Raw genomic sequence first — 20,099 nt, 5'->3', positions numbered from 1 at the left:
ACGCCTACCTCGCAACAATAGCACGATGATCAAAGCAATTATAACATTCAGAACATTCAGCTCACAGACTACAATATGAGGATTTCTGTAGTTGACCGGATATCAAGATGAATTTCTACACAATCATAATCAATGTGCCTAGGAGAGTATAAAATTAATATGATAAGGCAACTCAGCGGCTTGAATTGGCTTCAAAGGAAAGCTATAAATACCATATTACGTTTGCAATACAAGATGCAGCTATGCGTATGGTCATTTATAACCTATGATCATGAATTTTGATACCAAGCACAGGGACTATTATGGAATATTAGTGAATCAATACCTGATGCAGTAGATTCGCTCAGTTCGCTCTGAACCTCACAACTCTTTCTTATCTTTGATGTGGGTAGAATTTAGCACATAGTTTCTATTCTGGGATGATTTAATCCTGTTTTCTCATGACATTTTTGGAATTAAATACTCTCTCACATGTGGGTTTCAATCCTGTTTTCTCATGAAATTTTCTGAAATATAAACCCTCTCACATTCAACAAGAAACCCAAGTTGAAAGCTACCGAGAATATAGTTATGCCGCTCAACAGAAGACTATTTCCGTACAGCTGTTTCCTGCTACAGTGGAACGTGATCTCATAATCGTTGTGGCGCAACTAGTGGCCATAATTACTATGCCAGCAACTTCATCTACAGCATCATGCACCACGAACAGCAGCCAGATTGCATTCACGCACCGAAAAGGTCAGAAAAGCTTTGTGCACAGAAGAATGATTTCTGCTGCACCGTGCGCTACGCTGGCGTTCGGGCGATTTTATCTCCAGACTACCCCTGAGAGTGCTTTCATGGTCGAGCGAATTTGCAAGCAGCAAACGGGGTTTAATTTTCGATGAACAAAGTTCAGTGTGTCGAGCAGCATGACGCTACGACTGCAATCCGCGTTGCATATTTCAGGAGCTGGAAGTGTGACTCCAAATCAAGGCTCCCCATTAAGCTGGTGCAAGTGTGTAGAGTACCGCCACGAAGAGCTTTCTGACACCTGCCATGTGAGCAAGAAAGAGCTTCCATCTTGCTTCTTGATTGTGGAAAGTGGCCACGAGGGATGCGATTAAGTCATTAGTCGGCATAGCCGAAAGCTGGCAACCTGGAATACGGTTTACGTACGTCCAGACGACGTACTCTTCGGACATGCCTGACAACTTTAACACAATCTGAAACTGGCACAGTGTAATGCACTGAGTGCCTTTCCAAAGAAACGTCCTCAAAAGTCGTAAAAAAGCTACATATTTCGTACATTCTGTTTTGCAGAGTACATGGCAACCAAAAAAAGGGCTAACCTAAACTTCCAATCGTTGCGCCTCGCTCTGTATCGCTTGCATGGCTAGTCGTGTGGGTGTTGGAGATTGAGTGGTGAATTGTCGGTCGGAGTTGTTGCCTTTAAGCTCTGGTCAGATTATCTGCAGCCGAACCCGTTTTGGACATGCCAGCGGATGGTTGTTTTCTCCGTCGAGCGTGAAAAGTCCTGTCGAAAAGCGACCCGGCTTCCCGATTTGCATTCATGGTTGGGTGGTCCTTGCAGAAAGGTTATATTGAAAGCGGTGGGACAGATTTTTTGCAGCTCTTTCATCAAATCTCACTTTATGCTGATGAGTTTCCGACACAGCTTCATGGGAGAAGCAATGTTTTTATTCTCTCTCCCTCTTATTCTCTCGACAATCTTATCATCGCGTTCCATTATTGGCTGAACGGTAGCTGTTGCTGCGCTACCGGTTGCCATGGACATTCCAGGGTTATCTGGTAACGAACATTCGAAAGCAAGTAAACACCGATAGAAAAATAACGCCAAGATGACGTTGCCTTTCCACCGAACTGAGCTTACGATGATTGGTTTGATATATCGCCTCATACCTTAAAGCTGAAAATGTGGCTCAACAACAAATTATCAAATCTCTTAATAGCTTTACCAATGCTTCTTTTTTCTCTTCTGATTGGCAGTAAGCATTTGTTTGTTTGTGATTCATATGTCCTTACTTTGGATCTTTGAAAATAATGGGTGCATCCGCAATGCTGTCTCGCACCGAACACACCGGTTTCCAAACAATTCCATATTTGCACCTGTAATTCTTTGGAGCTGATTAAAGCTATTTTCTGTAAACGCCGAATGTTAACTCCAGGCGGAGATTTAAAAAAACAGCAGAAAAGGTGGTTGCGATAATCACGGGTACCGGTCAAAGCCCAAGTGATGAAATTTTCCAGCGAAAGCTTCAGCGGGAGTAGCTTTTCATCGAACGTATCGATTACATCATCAGAAATCTGCTAGTTCTGAGGCAGTCAGTGCTATAAAACCCGGTGCAGCAGGGCAGCGCCGCTAAAGCGTGGGATGGCGTTGCGAACGAACAGTCGCGAGAAAAGAAAATCCAATCCTAACGAGCACCTTCGTACTTGAACGCGATACGGCTCGCTGATGGTGAAACTGATCCACTCTCCCAGTACCAGCTCGAGTAGCATGCGACCATGCCCATCTTCTCACTCTCAGCATCGAAACGGCGGTACTTCATTCCACTCTATTATGGACTGCGAGGACTACCGATCATCGCAGACACATCGTTATAGAGATTTTCAACCAATTTAAAATTAATTCACTCGACCGTAAAAGTTTTCCTCCACGAAACTTGATTATATTGCCCGCCTGCCACTGCCTGTCGCTTCAGCCCGCTGCAGCCCGTCGTTCGATCGGACACAGTAACCTTTCCCCGCTTCGTGCAACCATGCATTCTTTGCTTATGTGGCTGTGGGTGTGTGTGTGTGTGTGTATGTGTGTGTATGTATGGATGGAATTTGTAAGTCTCAATCGGGGGCACGCTCGGCAGTGACACACTCGTGGCCTAGTCGTGCATTAATTATCCTTTGTGCTCTGCTTTTCCGACTAGTCCTGGCATATGCCGCACCCGATGCACCACCGTGACCGCGGGCAGACTGTTAAATGGATGAAATTATTTTCATCTATTACTAACCAAGTTGTAAAGTCATCCGTGTTCATCTACATGAAGCCGCTGCAAATACATTTAAAGAGGCACCGATGAAATGCTTTAAAATTCAATCCATTTTGTTGGTGTTGATTGTATTTATGATGGTTTGAGATTTCAGCACACTCAAACGGCGCCTAATCACTCACTCTGAGCGTTGAGCTTTATTAATTTTGACTCTTCGGTTATTGTTGTTTTGATTTTCAACATGAAAGTTAAATCGTGTATCAGGGATCATGATTAGTACATGCAGTACCCATCTTGTCTGCTCACCATGTAGTCCACTCCATTGTATGCAAAATGACACAACCGCATGATCAATTAAAGTGTATACACAGTCGCTGCAAATGTGCCCTTGCCGAAGCTGTTTGAATAGGTGAACAAACCCCCTTCACCGTAAAGGGTGAGAGGTCATTAATGCAGATACATTATTTTATCTAATTACTACCCCAAAGTAAATGCTAACCATACACCATAGACGATGGTAATTGAATCAATGGAAAATTGTTTGATCTTTCACTCAACAGCTTAACAGCACTCATGTATGATGTTTACTTTAGAAATTAATAGTATCACAAAAAATGGCTCCAACAACTGTACCAGTTGTAATGGCCCTGAGTTGGCAACGCTGATTGCTATTTTGTCCGTCGGCCACTCAAAATTGCCGTCACTTTCGAGCACGCTGCAGATGAAGTGTCTTTGCCATACCACCACAAACCGCGCACATAATGCATACTAACGGCACGGCAATAATTAGGAAGGAATTGAGCAACTACCGAGTACTACCGTTTGCCAGTGCGCGGAAGAAGTGCGCGAACCGCCACAACCATTCTGCGCGGAATAAAGAGATGTAACCACAAAAGCTGCAACCTTCGTTCCGTTGCGCTCTGTCTCGAAAGAAATGAAGTCTTTTCAGCGAACTGCAAGAAACAAATTGCAGCTCTCCAAAAGCAACGGTCTCGTTACGTAATTTGTCGCCATTCCATCAGCACCGATGTCGACGTTGTCGTCATCCTCATCGTTTTTGCTTGTCCCACTCACAGCGGGATGCATTTGTTTGCATAGAGCGCAGCGCTTCAACCGCGCTGCAACCGTGACGAAGAGTTAATTTCGAAGCAAAGGCACATGCCGGACGTGAATGCTGTCGTGCTCTTGGCTCTATAGGCTGCTCTTCGCCTCTTACATTACCACTCCCAGCACTTCCGGGAGTCGGGAACACAATGCACAAACCTTCCTCTCCCTCGAGAGTTGCTAACGGCGAACGACGAGCGAATAACCCATTCCCGTAATGGGGAACCCTCAAACCTGGGTAGTCTAATGTCTGCATTCAAGACTGCTTGTTTGGGTGTTTTCGTTGGTTAGAAAATGGAATTTACACTGTGGTAAATTGTATTAGAGTAACACTCATTTACCATAGACCCATGGTTCTGTTGATGCTTCCTACAAGGCACGACATATGTCTGGTGTAGTTTTACATATAGCTCGCAAAACATCACCCAAACACTTGACCTTGACCTGTTGAAGTTGACGTACCCTTAGGATATTAGTTTGGTTCCGATATTGGTTTACTATTAGCAGCTACGTCAAATACTCATTATCCATCCTACCGGACAATGCAGCAGCCAAACAGCTTTTCATTTTGAACGACCTGCTACTGTTACGTTCTTTCGTATACCTTTATGGAACGGCTACCATTGCTAACATCCAAATTCAGAAGAGGAGGAACAAGTCTTCAACTTGTTTTGAAACAGCTCATGGCCCGAAACAATAATATAATTTAAAAGGGCAAGTTATCATGGCCCTAAGGCTACAGCGACGTCAGTCTTAAAATTTGACAACGAAAAGACACTCTTCACTGTTATTCAAACTTCTCATTCACCTGTCAGCTGACCTACTTCTGCTAATCTCATTAATATTCGTAATGAAGTCTCTTCAACATTAATTTTGTGGCGGAAATGCGAAATAATCAATCCGTCCACCTATTATCCTTTTTTTAGCAGAATGTGGAAACGCCCCACCGGAAGCGGGTCGGTTTCGATCGATCTGCCAGCTGCCATAGCATTCAGCGCAGTAAGCGTGCAATATAGTGGAGTTCCTTCGCTTTCTCATTCCATTTCATCCAATTTGGCCGTCCGACTCAAAATGGACAGCGAATATCACGTACATTTTTTGGCTCCCGGACGGTGCTGCTCGGGTTTGGATGTCCGAGAAGCTGGTCGGCCAGCTGGAAAGCATCGCAGAAACGTGAGCATCAAACGAACGGAAATGCTCGATGGATGGTTCGCCATTTCGGCAGTTCATGAATATAAAATACTGTTTTGCAGCAAACGCTTTTAGACTGACTGCTACACCAGGGGAGGAGGAGAGTTGTTTTACTCTTTTTGTACCAGAAGAAGTATTCCCCGTTACATCCGCTTGGCAAATGGAAATTCATGGTATCTAGCAGATGGTCGAGCTAAAGGCGATAATAACGTTTGACAACATTGTTCTCTCTCGACACGTTGTCAACCACCATCCCTTTGCACTTCCCTTCAACAAGCATCATGGTTCATGGCATATCACACAAATGTAATTACATTTAAATAGAGTTTGCTATTGTTTGTGTTTCTTAAAGATGAAAACACACCATGCCACGTTTAAAGTGAAGCGGCAGAGGTGAACCCACAAACTTGGAATGCAAACTAACTAACTTGCCTCCACAAGATCGTCTCATTCCAGTAAAATATCTTCGCTACTCAGTTTGGCAAAAGAAAAGTACACAAAAAGGGTAATCGACAATGAAAATGCTTCGGTAGATTTGCGCTGGATATCCTGCGAGACCGATCGGAGGACGTTACTCATCACATATTCAACGAGCTTGAAGCATTAATTATTAATGCATGCGCGACGTTGACGTCGTCCTTTCGGTTCGACGGTTGATGCAAATGATGATCTTCCCCGACCAGGCTCGGTTCGCTCCTTTTTTTGGGGCCTTCGGTGCGCATCAGCGTACATTGCATTAAAGCTTGCAGTCGTTTTACGGTGAACGATACGCAACTATGGAACCCTTGCTGTGGTTATCCGTGACGTCTCCAAAATACCACAATCAAGGAGGATGGTATTTCAGTTTGGTCAGGACGCGTACCGTGGAAGTATCATGCAAATGTGAACAATGTAATTTGCATCGCACAACTACGTGACCTGTCGGGAAGCTCATTTGTAGACAGCTTGAAACGGTTGTACAGTTATTTTAGTATCAGAATCAATGGTGAGAAATGGAGGCCGGCACTATGAAGAATATGGTGGGCTGAATAATTTCCATTCCAAATACAAGTAGAGTATAATACAATTAGAGTATAATACAATTTCATTGATGTCGGATCGGATATGACCAAAACACCGCAGGAACAAAAATCAATGCGAATTAGTGTCAGTTTGTCCTATTAAGTTATCGCAACAGGTTTCGATGAAAAAATATTGAAACATGTTTAGAATGAGCAACTTTTTCTAAAATCAATCATCAACATTAAACCGCTACCATGACGATATTTTAAACTGTTTAGCTACCAGAAGCCGTAAAAGAACTTCCCCTGTTGAGCGATGCTTTTAACGCACAACTTTTCTCTACAAATAGCGAGCTTTTTTAGGAATACGGACAACTTTCAGATGAAAACTTACTCCAAACACTCTTCGAACGCTCCGTTACTGTTTACTCAAAATCTTCGAAAGCTTTCCTCCACCGTTCTGACAAGTGTCTGATAATTTTAGCAAACTTTCCACACTTATAAGTCCTCGCACGCATTGCTGGACGATGGGAGTCGTAATCAATTTTGCCAAACCACCGCAAAACCCAGAAGCAGGGTGGAACAGTGGATAAAAGTTCGTCCGTGGGTTGCCTCGGTGATGGATATTGCCTCAATAACGTGGTTACTTTGTTGTGAACAACTTGCGAAGGTGCACTTTTGAGCATCTTTTGACTTTACTCGAGGAGCCACGCAGGCTTGCAAGGGTATGCTTGTCGTAGCGGCTGATTGGCTACCTATTTCACACGTTAGCACGGTGCTGCAGGTGGGCTGGCATCGCATGTCACAAGTAATCATAACATACCCGTTCGGGAAACACGAAACTCAACCTAACGATGGCCTTTTACAAGGGTGGTAAAGTTTACTGCTGAAAAGTTATTCCTACATAAGCTCTTATTGGAAATTTAGCTGAGCGGTTTTGGATGGCGAAGAAATGTTAGCTGATTGTCAAGGAAATATCGTTTCCGTTGAACTATACCGTCATCTTCAAACATTATAGAAATCATCTATAGAAAGTAGAAATATTCTCCTCCTCACGCTTACAACTTTCTAGTAGCGCAAAGACTAATCGTACATATTTGATTGCCATGCCCCATTAATCCACTGAATCGGATTGTCTCTCAATACTGATTGTAACGTTGCTTGATGCTCATCACTTGTCTTTTGGTTTCATTTCAGACCCGCTGGCAAAATCAATCCTACAGAAAATTAAATTCTATCATCTCACTTCCCAAGGCCAGCAGTGCAACAGTGATGTACCCCGGGATGATACGATAAGTCGGAATGAGTTGACAAATTTATGGAACATCACAGACTGTCATGAGACCATCGGCCCCAGCATTCCCAGCGCAACTGGGTACCACGACGTGCGTTCCGACCATGCCCTTCCCCACTGCACCCGCGAGGTGTGAAACGAAATGGAATTTTAGCGGTTTCATCGAAAATAAAAGAAAAAAGACACAAACTCGCACAGGCGCTCTAACACACGCATAGGGTGGATTAAATGATGTGACATAAACGAGACGACACGTGTGCACTGGTTGTGCCAAAGGGCATGTTGTGGCGTAGCCTGTAACCGTTAGACTACGAACGAACCATGAGACAAGGGGCGATGAAGCTGTGTGGAAAACTGTTTCCACTTCCCTTGGTTCCGGGAGGCGTCGCGATGAAAGTGTCTCGTTACCAGGATATGGCCAGGAGACGCAAAGTTTTGCAGAAGCTATGCTTAACGAGATTGCCAAGGTGCAACGGACGCCATCGCTCGCCATAGTGCACGTGACTGCATCGCACGTTCTTGCGTTTTTTGTTTTGTTTAAATTTCTCTTCCACCCAGCCCGCAAACGACCGAACGAACGAAACGAACAAACCAACAAACGAAGTAAACAACCGAGCAACGAGTCGTCAAAATGATCGACTTTACCGACATGAAGATGCAAAAAGTCAAAGGTGATAGAAAACTTTATTTGATCGTTTTAGCGAGACACCTCTTTGGCCGGGAGCTGTTTGAGAGTAGAGCACGAGGGTTTAAAACTAGTGCAGTAAACATCGACATCATTCGTTCTGAGTGCGATGGTACAGGGGTCGGTGCAGTAGTAGTGTAAAAAGCAAACAAACAAACTTGATAAAGCAAACCACAAGGAAGCCGGATAATCAGTTTCTAGACCGGTACCATTCTGCAACACGATATAAAAATAGTGAAATTATTAAATCCAAAGCCACAGCGCCAGACAGCCCGACACCTACAGTGTACAGGGTACGTAACGTAGGGCTGTAACGGTGGCCACAATTCACCCGAGAAGATGTAATGTTTTCGTGCTGAAGATACCAGACGAGATGCTGGCAGTACTGGCACGTTGTATAAAAACAAAATCATTGTATATGGATGCTAGAAAGTAAGAAGAAGTGGTCGCGACAGATAGCGATTTTCTTATACGCTTTTTCGGTGCTTCCGTTGTTCGATGTTTGTATCAGCACATTTTCAATCGAATTGGGAGTATGATCCCGACGTCTAGGAGTGAGGAATGTGTGAGGAAATGTGTATGAATATGGAGTGTTGTTCGGTCCAGCGGAAGGTCCCTGACCGTCGGGCCCGTCAGTTATCTACGTCAGCCTTAAGAACGCAAACAGTCCTTCACATGTGCAATAGACGCCATGGCGTGTCATGCTCCCGTGCTTTCGTCCAGTCCATGGTTTCGTAATTTCCTTTGGGTAACTTCGTAGAAGAAGCTTAGCTTAGGAGCTGTGTCTTCTATTTTGAGTCAACATTATTGTTAGTTATTTTTTTCGATTCTCGTTCTTAAATTGCATGACCATGAGCTTTTGAGCCCGTTTGTCCTTTAATCTGTTTTAATGCCTTTTACACCTAAACGATGCTGTGTCTAAGGCAATGATCAGGAGTCAGATTCCTTATAAAGTACATTAATTTCAATCCAACATAGAAATTGACATTTCTTAGTTTCAAATTTATCCGATTTCGTTCTCAAGTTCGTTTTCCCTTATCTTTGTGGACGCTTTATTCTCAACAGTCCTGATTTAATTGTCCTCTCGACAGATAAATCTCCAGACGTTTTGGATGGTTCTAAACGTAAGAAAAAACATTCTTCATAAACAATTTCACCTTTTCACCTCATTGAGGTAGACCCATAAAACTCCATTCGTGTAAAAAAAAATCATTTGAGCATGGCATATCCAATGACAAACGTTTAATAAGCGCTTTGTCATTTGAACGACCGAGCAAAGCTTCAACGAATCTGAATGTAAATTAAATTTAACAGACCACTTGTCATCGTTTCTTGCTGCATTCTTCCTTTTCTTGTCATTTTTAGTTCGACCTGATTCAAACGTTTGAAGGATTTTCGGTCCATTCCTATATTATTACCCACTATCAGCAGTAGCTTGGTCCGTTCTATCGGTATTCTGAATCCTCCTGGGAAATCAGGGACCGTGATCCATCATGAACCTCGTGACCAAATGACCCTAGCTCAAGCTCGCAACCGAAGTTGTCTTAGTCTTAGAGTAGTCGGAAAACGGAGCATTCGTTTGGGGTTTGTAATCTGTTAGATTACAAACTAACCGATCAGCCACTTGCTATACTGGAATTCAAACAAACACTCGATCAGTAAGTTTTTTTTAGCCTTTTTAGACGAACTCTTGCATTCGACCGTCGTGTGAATTCGTTTTTCATTTTATTAATTTGAAACGATTTTCAATTTACTTTTGATTGAACTCTGGCCACGATTGTGCGGGAAAGCGAAAATTCCACACGATTGGTCCAGACTCCGTGTGAAACGGACCCGACCCCACACTGACCACTGAAACCCTCGCCACGGAATGGAACGAAGAATGAGGAGAGGAAACAGCACTACGACAGCATCGATACTGTTCGAAGGCAGCACAGCTCCGACAGACATCCACATTTGACTCACTTTCCTCGAGCTGTACGTGATTGAGCCCCGAAATTCTAGGAAGTGTACGAATGTGCCCTGTTTTTCCTTTGCTTGCCTCTTATGTTACACGCGGGAGATTTTCTTTCCACTGTTTTGTTGTTGGTTTCGTGGCTTACATTCCGTTCGGAGAAAATTTTCATCACCCACTCGGCTCGATAGGAGGGTACGGCTATCGACGAGTTTACCACAGGAAAGGCAGTTTCGGTACGCTTGGCGTTCGTATTATTTTGGCGTGATTGTTTGTACACTCGTGTCTGAGTGGCCTAACCGGGTTTCAATGGGCGGAAAAATAACATTTCAGATCACTTCTAACCGACCATTCTACCCGACCGGCACATTTTGGAAATAAATCGACCAGTTTACGCGTCTGGAAAAAAGGTTTATGGTCCGGGTTTTCATACATACATTCCGCTCTGAGCTTTGCCAAAGAGAATAATGATTTAATTTGAACAAGGAGTTGTGAAAGAATTCAACTCTACAGATCAAAAGAGAAGTTTTTTGATTGGATACAAATGTCCCTGTCGGTTGACCCAACATTGTTTCTCTACACATCCAACATCACGATTGTGAAGTTGTTTGGTAAGTTTCTTCGGCTTACGAATGGAGAAATCGGTATAGCAAATGGAAGAAATGCCTCTTAATTCATCTCTGCTCCGACTCTAGTGGGCGGTAATGAATGTTAATTAACGTCACATACGTGAAGTGGGTTTGGCAAACGAGTTGAGTGTGTTGACAACACAAGACAAGTTAGAATACGATGGACGATTTGGACAGACGTAAACCTTTTGGTATTGAAGCTTTTTTTCATTTTTATTCAAGTTTTTTAAGGCCCACATGAATAGTTTCAAATACATATCTCAGTCTAGAAAATATTTTTAGCGAGACAAAGCTGATTGCCTACGTTATAGAGTGGTAGATATTGAATATTTGTGTGACCTTTTCTACCGTCATCCTATCGATATGCCAACAAAAGGACCTCTCATATTACATCCACCCTCAAATGGTCAACGGTCAATATACAGTGAGAGCGCCGTTAAACTTGAGCTGGTAAACGACCGTACCTAGAAAAATGGCCCAAAAGAGTAGCAAATGCCCGAAGAGACCTATAAATATCCTTATAAACCCACGCCCCGCGGGCTAGCCGAAAGCTTTTGATGTGATTTTTTCCCCACACTGACCACGCCACTGTCAAGGTGACAGCGTGAAAAATGACGCCTCCTTGACCTAGCCAAGCCCCATCGCTTCGAATCAATCAATCGGCCGAAAAATTAAATCTTGCGTTCACGCTCGTAAATCAGCTTACAGTACAGTAAGGCAACACAGTCAAATAGAACGTCCTCGCTGGCGGGCAAAGTACGACGGACAAAATGTTTCGCCATTTTTCCATCAGTTTTTGTTACAACCGAAAAGAAGAAAAATATCTTACTCCCGGGAATTGTAAATGGCAAGGAAACACAATCACTAACCATGATAATATCGGTTCCCTCGGGATACGGTAGCCTCGAAAAAGGTTACCAGCGAACAAAACGGTACTCATCCGCGGTGAATCGTTTCACTTTGTCTTTAGTTTCGTTTTAGCGGCCAGCTGGAGGAAACGGTGCTATCGGCTGTGTTGCTTTCTCTTATTTTGTGCATTATCGTTTCTTTTTGTGAACGTTTTGACGAGCTTTCAACATTTGTTTTTTATCTTTTCCGATTCAACTGACTTCACTCACTGATAATTATTTTGCTGTTTTCTCCAAAAACAAAAACCGAACGCCCCACTTGGCACGTCAAACCTGCGAAATATCTTTAAACAAAGCCACAGTGGTGGTTTAAACTCACAATCAAGGGAAAACACTAAATTCACCAAGGAAAACTGCGAGCGTGGGTATAAGGAAGGAAAATTTTCTCTAGAACGCATAAAAAATGTACAACGGAAACAGAAAAGATGAAACCAAAAAGAAAACAAACGGGCAATACACTTCCAATTCTGATTCACAGTGCCTCGAGGAAAGCGTACTCAACTGTGTTGATTCTAGTGTGTTGCTAGTTGCTGCTGTCCGTCGTGCTGTTAATGTGTATCTTTCGCTGTTGTCGTTGTAGTTTGTATCGTACTAATGTTGTTTTTTTTCACCGCTGGCGGGAAAATAAGGAAACTAGAGGAAAACAATTGCGAAACGGTCGAGAGGAAAGCAAATGCCATTAGTCGATCCTGTGTGTGATTGTATATATGTGTGTGTATGGATGAGAGAGAGAGAGAAAGAGAGAGAGAGAGAGAGAGAGAGAGAAAGCACCACAGGAACAAAACTAGCGAATCAAGCATCCACTGCATATTTAGCCTTTATATTTCACGCCATTTCGTGTGTTTAAGCTTCCGTGCAGTTGACTACAAGCACACAAACTGCAGGCGGAAAGAGCAACAGGAGCACTTTAGTTTTTTTTTTTGCTTGCAGATGATGATATTCCTACCACTTTTTTATTTATAATTGCCTCAAGTGCAAGCAGCAACTTTACTGCTTCCGGAATGTTGCGATACTAGAGACATAACTCCACAGTTTCTTTCTCCTTTGCACTGGTAGAGTTCCGTAGGTCGCTGTCGTGCTTCGTGCTACGTTGCAGACGCAAAAGAATAAAGTCCATTATCAGCAGCAATGCAGCAGGGTGAAGTTTGTTGCGCGAGTGAGCTTTTAACATGAAACCCTGTACAACTAGCTGAGAAAAAGTGGCTGAATTTATTATCACCCACTGAGGACACGGATCGACAAGGAAAAGTTGAGCAGCACAGAGAAGACGTGTAAACGCTGTAACAGAAAACTGCCCCACTGGTTTTTTTTTATATTGTCTGGCGAATCATCTCGTCCCGTGCTAGACTATCACTCGTTGTGTAGTGATTTTATTTGAATCGGGCGCCGAAGCTAACGAAGAAACGAGCTAACACACTTTGAAAAGCTGATGAGCATCATAGATAGGTTGCATTACGGTAGAGTAAAATAGAGCAAACGGAAAAGAAAAATACCGATTCATGCGACCGCTACTCACCAGCAAAAAGGAACTCCAAAAAGGCAGAATCTAAACTGCCCGACGGAGGCCAGGAAGGAGTGATTTGTTTTACAGACGATAGTAAATTCCACTATCCGTTGCTTGAGATATATACCAAAAACTCTGTTGTTTAGATCTGGTCTGGCCAGCAATGTACTCAGCATAGAACCATTCTTGGTATTTTTGCGTAAAGGTAGACCATTTTGTGTCGTTGCTTCGGTTTCGCTAGTGAGGGAAAGTGCCACCAAAGCCAAATGTTGGTAAATTTAATCAACGTGTTGTTGAGCAGCGCAGATACTGGAGGTGCATGGACAGGCCGTAAGAAAATTGCAGTAGCATACACTTTGATGTCTATTTTTGCCGTTTCTAGGTGTTTGAAGAGGTGCCATTTTTTTATCGGCTCTATTTTTTTATGCTAACGCAGCACGATACGCTGCCTGGGCCAGATTTGATGGCTATACGCTGAACTCGGAAGCGTGCTCTACCTGCTCGGTTCGATTCAGTGGCATATTAACTTTTGTACCGCCGCAGTCACGGACAATCACGTTAGGTCAGGAGGTGGTAGGAAATGGATAGGGATAAAAGAAAGAAATAAAGCCGTCAGTCCTTGTTGGTAGGCGTTGATCAAAGTGACAGAAATCGATACTCGATAGCTGCATGTTTCGAGCTCAGCACAGGCATGTCAAATGCATACTTGCGTGTTCAGGAAAAAGTTGGAATGAAAAACATTCTTACATTGACCACGCACGTGATTTTTCGCAACTTCCTATTGTTGTATCTGGATATTGTAAAATTGCTTTTCACTTTTCAATGAACTTGTGTTGTATGAAAGTTAGCTATCATTGTCATACCGACCATCAAAGTTTGCGGCACACATGCGTTTGACACCCCTCCCGTGAAGGATCATTCCTGAAAGCTCGAGCACCAAAAAGGTTCCAGCATTGTGATGTTGGATCGCAACGTACAACGTTAAGGCATGTCCCCTACATGGTGAGATCGACAAGTCTACGGCTAAAATGAAAATCACTACAGCAGGAACAACAAAAAAGCTAACTTTCTTCATAACACCGGCTACTAACACGCGGTAGCGTGTGCCGAGGGTGAACTGAAACGGTACATAAAACGCACGACCTCGGCATCGGCCTTGGTTTATGACTCTTCCGTACGTGTGCACATACACAAGCGCCCTCTGCAATGTTTGCAAAAAGGGACACATTTTGTGCAGGACAATGTCGAGAACGTTTGTTGTCATCGGCGTCGGCGTCGTTGTCGTCGTTATGCTCGATGTCTGTTTCGGAGGAATGGAAAATGATATACGAAAGGTGTTTTATTCATAAGCAGCTCCTTCTTGCATGGACCGTATGTCCATGGACCGGGAAAGGGTGAGGTGAGCGAGATTGATTTTGCTCATATTTACATACGCAGCACGTTAAACGATGCGCACGATTGAAGATGCGAGGCCGTGGGAAAATTTCGAAACCCCTGCGGCATGCAAATGAAATCCCCCGCATTTACACCGGTGGGACGGGCAATAAAAATAAATAATATGCCTACTTTCAACGGGCGGTGGGTGGTGAAATTTGTGACTGATTTCTGCTGTTCTAGTAACCCGGAACGCCGTTTGTCCTCACCACCAGCGAACGAAATTGTTCGCCCGAAACGGTGCTGTTTGTGCTAACAGCAAAGCGTGAAGTGTTGCTAAACAATTCGCATGAATTTTATATGAAAACAACATCAATCCTGAGGTAGGAGTATTATTTGCCTTTTATTGCCATGGATACGCGCTATACGCGATGGATGCCACAGACGCAGCGCACCCACACGCCTGCCAAACATTTGTACATTATTATCTTACGCAGCAAATACGCCGAAGTAGTCAATTCGCGAGTGGCCAAATCGGTGGTAGGTTGGTGTGTTTTGCAGCGTCACGGAATTACTGCACTGGAGGCTACGATTTCAACGACTCTCTGGCACAACAGCAATGGTAACGCACCGTATGGCCCCTACAACGCGTGCAAAGCAATATTTTCCACCGAAGCCAGACGCGTTCGAATGACGACACTTCCGATGCAATTATCATTATCTAAACGAAGATACAATTCCAGCAGCGTGGGATCCCACCAAATGATCCTATTCCCAGTCATTTCTGCAAACGATCCTATTCAATTGCTGTCAGCCGCAATCAGTTGTTAGTTTACACCAAATTTGATTCAAATCGATACACTTGCGTGGGACGCGGGTGTAGCATTTGCGAGTGCGGGTCATTTATTTAACGTGGTGCAATATTGGGTTATTAAATTGATTTGCCCAGTGGATGTTTGGCAGCAGCAACTCGGGTGTGATTCAAAAACAATTAAACGTGTATGTAGGAGATTGATTGTGTGTGGCATTTCGAGTGCAAGAGCAGAGGTTGAACATTTTTTACGGAGTCCTGCACTAGTTTATAGCAAACCTTTATTCTTAGTCTCAAGTATAGTGTTAAAATCGCTGTAAAAACGACAAGTTATTGTGATGTAAAGAAAGATGATGAACAATACTAGCAGTACTACTAGGATTGATAGCAAATCAATTTATCATCATCGCTAGCACTAGCACTAGTGGCATTTCTTTATGCAATGCGTCGGTAAAGAAACGAGCTAGTATTCTTTTTTATCAAGACTGTTCTATAATTTACATTGATTGTTTTGTAAGCCATTTCATAGTTTTAATAAACTTGTAGCTGAGAACGTCCCAGCTACCAATACGAATACGTACTCCACAAAGCAGTAGAACCCTAAATACTATCTGGATAGAAAACTGTGTAAAGTATTTTAAAAATGCATTTTTACCAACGACACTGGTTGAAAGATATTAAGCAAATTCATAGATCTAAACCTATTAGTGTGAAGCTGATATAGACATTTAGATGATGAGGAAACTAACAAACATACAGACACATACAAAGAAAACGAAAGCTAAAGTGAGAGCTTAGAAAGGTAAGACAGGCGGCGCTAGCGATACTTGTTGAGCTAATGAAATACAATTTTACTAGCAGATCGTGTTAGGCAATAGTTCGTTTATATGTAATAACTAATTGAAATCACATTCACTAACAATTTACAAATTAACTAACCTTCGATGCGACTGAAAGTTGGACGCGGGGAAAGACACTGGAAGGGCCTACTAAAAATGAGCCATTTTTTAGAGGTAAATAGCACGATGTAACATTTGACATGATACTCTCCGATGAGCTAAAGGGATAGACATTTTAGGCACGACGTTCTTCAACCGTACGAATACAGACAATTGCTTGTTTTCATTACAGAATAACAATGTGCGAACAAATGCACCGCAGCAAAAAAAAAACAAACAATGTAAAACGAGCAAACATTTGTAGAAGCCTCACAAATGGTTTGCAAAGCTGCACACACCAGCAAATAAAAATATAAAATAAATATAACAAAATACAAACAGAATCGTTCATGCTCTGTAAATTATCCCTCGTCATCATCATGCTTCTTTTTCTTTTGGTTGGTTCGTGTTGTCTGTTCAACGAGGATTTTACATTTTACAGCAATGAGATAATCTGCTCACTTTCCCACAAACACCAGTGCCACGCGTTGAGGGAACAATCCACAATCCATCCACCAGCAAGAGGGGTAAGTGCTTCACCCAAATGCACCGTGTACCGTTTTATCCCATCGTCTCCGGAGAGTTAATTGATATTAATCCACTGTTTCGCGTTGTAAACGCCTCCGGTAATGGAAACACAGCACATTAGCATAAATTATTCGATTATCACCCATGCGACCTGGCCGGCGAACGTCATGTGCAGCGGATGTGGACATCACAACACTGAATGGAAGGGCTTCAGAGCTGAAGAATGAGAGGTAAAACGGCCGGTGATTGCTCGTGTCTTCGAGTGTGGCGAACGTTAAGGGCAATTGGCGCTTGCTTTACCCTTGCTGAGAGCTCATTAACTGCCCGATGGTCGAAGCACTCGTACAGCAAATGTCCAACTGCTTTCGTTCCTGTAATTAATGCTAATGATTGCTTATCCTCGTGTCTGTCCTATTCCCTGCAGTGCTTTCGCCTCATTCGTCCACTTTAACCTGTTGGCCTGCCATAATTGCGAGTGTGACCATTAGTCGTGGGATCAACCTAGTTTCACGAGCAATGTGCTGGTCCTTGCCGTTGCTTTTGAAGCAGTGGAACTAGATTTTCCAGTCACGGCTCGTTGACCTTGCGACGTAAATTGTTCTCGTGCCATGGTGAAGTATAGGATTTCTTCTTTTCATTAACCATTTTGCATGAGTAAAACCTTTAGAAACACTACGTTTAACAACGTTTTAAATTAAATGTATAACGTTGGTTGGTCTTTCGCGAATGGGTAATTTGAATTAAACGCCTGCGCGTATGCAACACATCGCATGGAGCGCACTCTTGCGGAAAGATTGCTAACCGACAGCTAATTTGAATTCAAACATTCTGCGCACTGATTTTCCTACTTTGTTATGCAGAATTTCAGGCTGTGTTAAATGCATTCTTTATGTTATGCTTCGCCTACCAACAGTCGGTTGGTTGCAAAGCCATAATAATGTCAAATTGATCCAATTTGTTGGTTTATTCCAATAGCAATACTACCTCAATTTACCCTATTACTCTATTATTACATGAAACGAACCTTTTCCCGTCATCATACAACGAGTGTTATTTACCTATTCAAGCCCACACAGGCTCGGGCGCAGAAATACATAATAAAAAAATATTAACAGCAACAACAAAACTAACCCTAGCTAGGATCGTTCCTACGATAAGAGATACATTCTCCTTTTTCTCATCTTACCGGTACCGCCTGCCATTTTGTTTCCAGGGATTTGTGTGTATGTTTTCCATTTGGGAATCCCAACACGGGTCAGCAACAACTATACGCCTTTGCTGAAAGGTTCTACTGTCACAGGAAAATGCACGAGTGAGTGGGTCGACCCTATAGCGCAGCTGAAGAAAGACGATGAAAATTGATAAAGTTGTGGACGGGCAGGAATTGAAATGAAAACAAAAGTTTTGTTGCTAGTGAAGGAAAAAGGAAAGGACATTGTTTCCGAACGATGACACTGGCTGGATAACGCACCTGGCTCTAGCAAAATAAACGGGCCAGGTGCGGTGTACTAAGTGGGATAAACGAGTGGAAGATTTAATTTCGTAGGAATTTTACCTTTCGGTTTGCGTGGCTCTACTTCCAAGGCTCACCTGGCACAAAGGGATGGAGTCAAGCTATTGTAAATATTCTGCGCAGAAGGGGAAAAAAGGACAATATGTACCACTATTACTGTCTTAAATTGAACGAGCAACTTGATCAAAACTATTTATATCCAGGACATTTGAGTTAGTTATGCAAATCTTTTTCATATTCAGAGTCATACGAGCGTAAGGGATCTTTGATCTTGCGTTCAACTCTTGCATTCATAACATATGGAATGATTTCGGAACGCAAAAGTGACATTTTAAATCGATTTACCATTCAATTTCCTACACTCGCACACTCAAGAGTGACTATCCGTCCAAAAGTGGCATCTTGTGCGATACATGTTGATTGATTTTCTATATTCTGTCTAGTTCGCGAAAAATACTCGTACGCGGCCAACACAGCGTGGAATGTAAAATATTGGCCAATTTGTCAGACGCCTGACGGGCTTCGCATTGCAGGATGACAATCGATACATGCATGTCCTGGCATGGAACATACACACTACACATCGAGTGGGTGTCAATAAGTGGAACTCTTGTTGCATTGGACCAGCGGATGCACCGCGTTGCATGCGAACCAGATGTTCCACTTTGTAGATGAGAAGTGTGACGACGAACACACTGTTTGCAGTTGCACTTTAATGGTGCGAGCAGTATTTACCCATACCATCGTTTTTCCTCGTTGCAACGTTCATTCTCATCGTTTCGGTTGCAAATGAAATTACAGATGCTTTGCGACATTCGCATCAATAGTGTTTTATAAATTGAAACTAACGATTCCGGTGCAGTCTACAAGCAGTTATGCTGAAGTTATTGGCTATGAGTAACACGTTCGCTCTATAAATTTCGCAGCTATATTGAACAATCAATTAACGCTCTCGGGGAGGTCCAGGCTAATTTTTCCCACGTGGCTTTATAATGGCACCCATTGCATTAGAATCTTCGTAAATTGTTCACATTGACAGAAATAAGTAAGAACTATTAGGTTATAAGGAGCTACCATGGGTACAGACACTACATTTCTATTAATGGTTCACGAATCCCTGCACAAAGACAAAAGTGAATCATTGATTATCCCTACCGCCCAACAACTCACCGTGTGTTGAAAATGTATTTTACACTACCTTGATTCGATGTTTTCGATTCAACCGTGTTACAAAACATTCTCTGCTCGATCATGTCATCAGTTGCGTTAATTGTATCCTTTTTTCGCTCCATTTAGAACATTGTTTACGTTCGCAAAAGAGTGAAAAACAATCCATCAATCGGCCGTAATCGACCAACAAACCAAACTCGTATTTGTAACTGAGCACAACCAACATGCCAATCGCAAGTAACGCATCCCATCTTAAAGCTATGCCTTCTCCAAAAACGTGTTAATTCGTAGTGAGCAGAAGCAGGAGACGTAAACAAACGAGCTGCCTTCTTAGTCGAATACAGAACTGGCGGCAACTTTGGCATCCGGCGCGTTCCGGCGGACTGTCGACGAACGGGTCGACACGGAAGCTGGTTCCTGTTGTACGCAAAACGGGATACATCTTTCAGAACCTGTCGCCGAAATGTTGCGAACCGTATCCGCCCGTGCGTAAAGATCATGGCAGCAT

The 20,099-nt window shown here is 43.0% G+C and overlaps 1 protein-coding gene across 1 annotated transcript in view; it reads left to right on the top strand.

The window, feature by feature from the left end:
* The window catches only part of LOC121599245 (prolactin-releasing peptide receptor), a 48,942-nt gene extending 36,432 nt beyond the window's left edge, over positions 1-12,510 (top strand). The window contains exon 3 of the mRNA XM_041926904.1: positions 7,481-12,510. The gene's annotated coding sequence lies outside the window, so the exon portion shown is untranslated. The remainder of the gene's footprint in view (positions 1-7,480) is intronic.
* The last annotated feature ends 7,589 nt before the right edge of the window (positions 12,511-20,099 follow it).

The sequence above is a fragment of the Anopheles merus genome, chromosome 3L (assembly GCF_017562075.2).
Source record: "Anopheles merus strain MAF chromosome 3L, AmerM5.1, whole genome shotgun sequence".
Taxonomy (NCBI): Eukaryota; Metazoa; Arthropoda; class Insecta; order Diptera; family Culicidae; genus Anopheles; species Anopheles merus.
The sequence above is the reverse complement of the archived record's forward strand: the minus strand, read 5'-3'. Positions and strand labels throughout refer to the sequence as shown.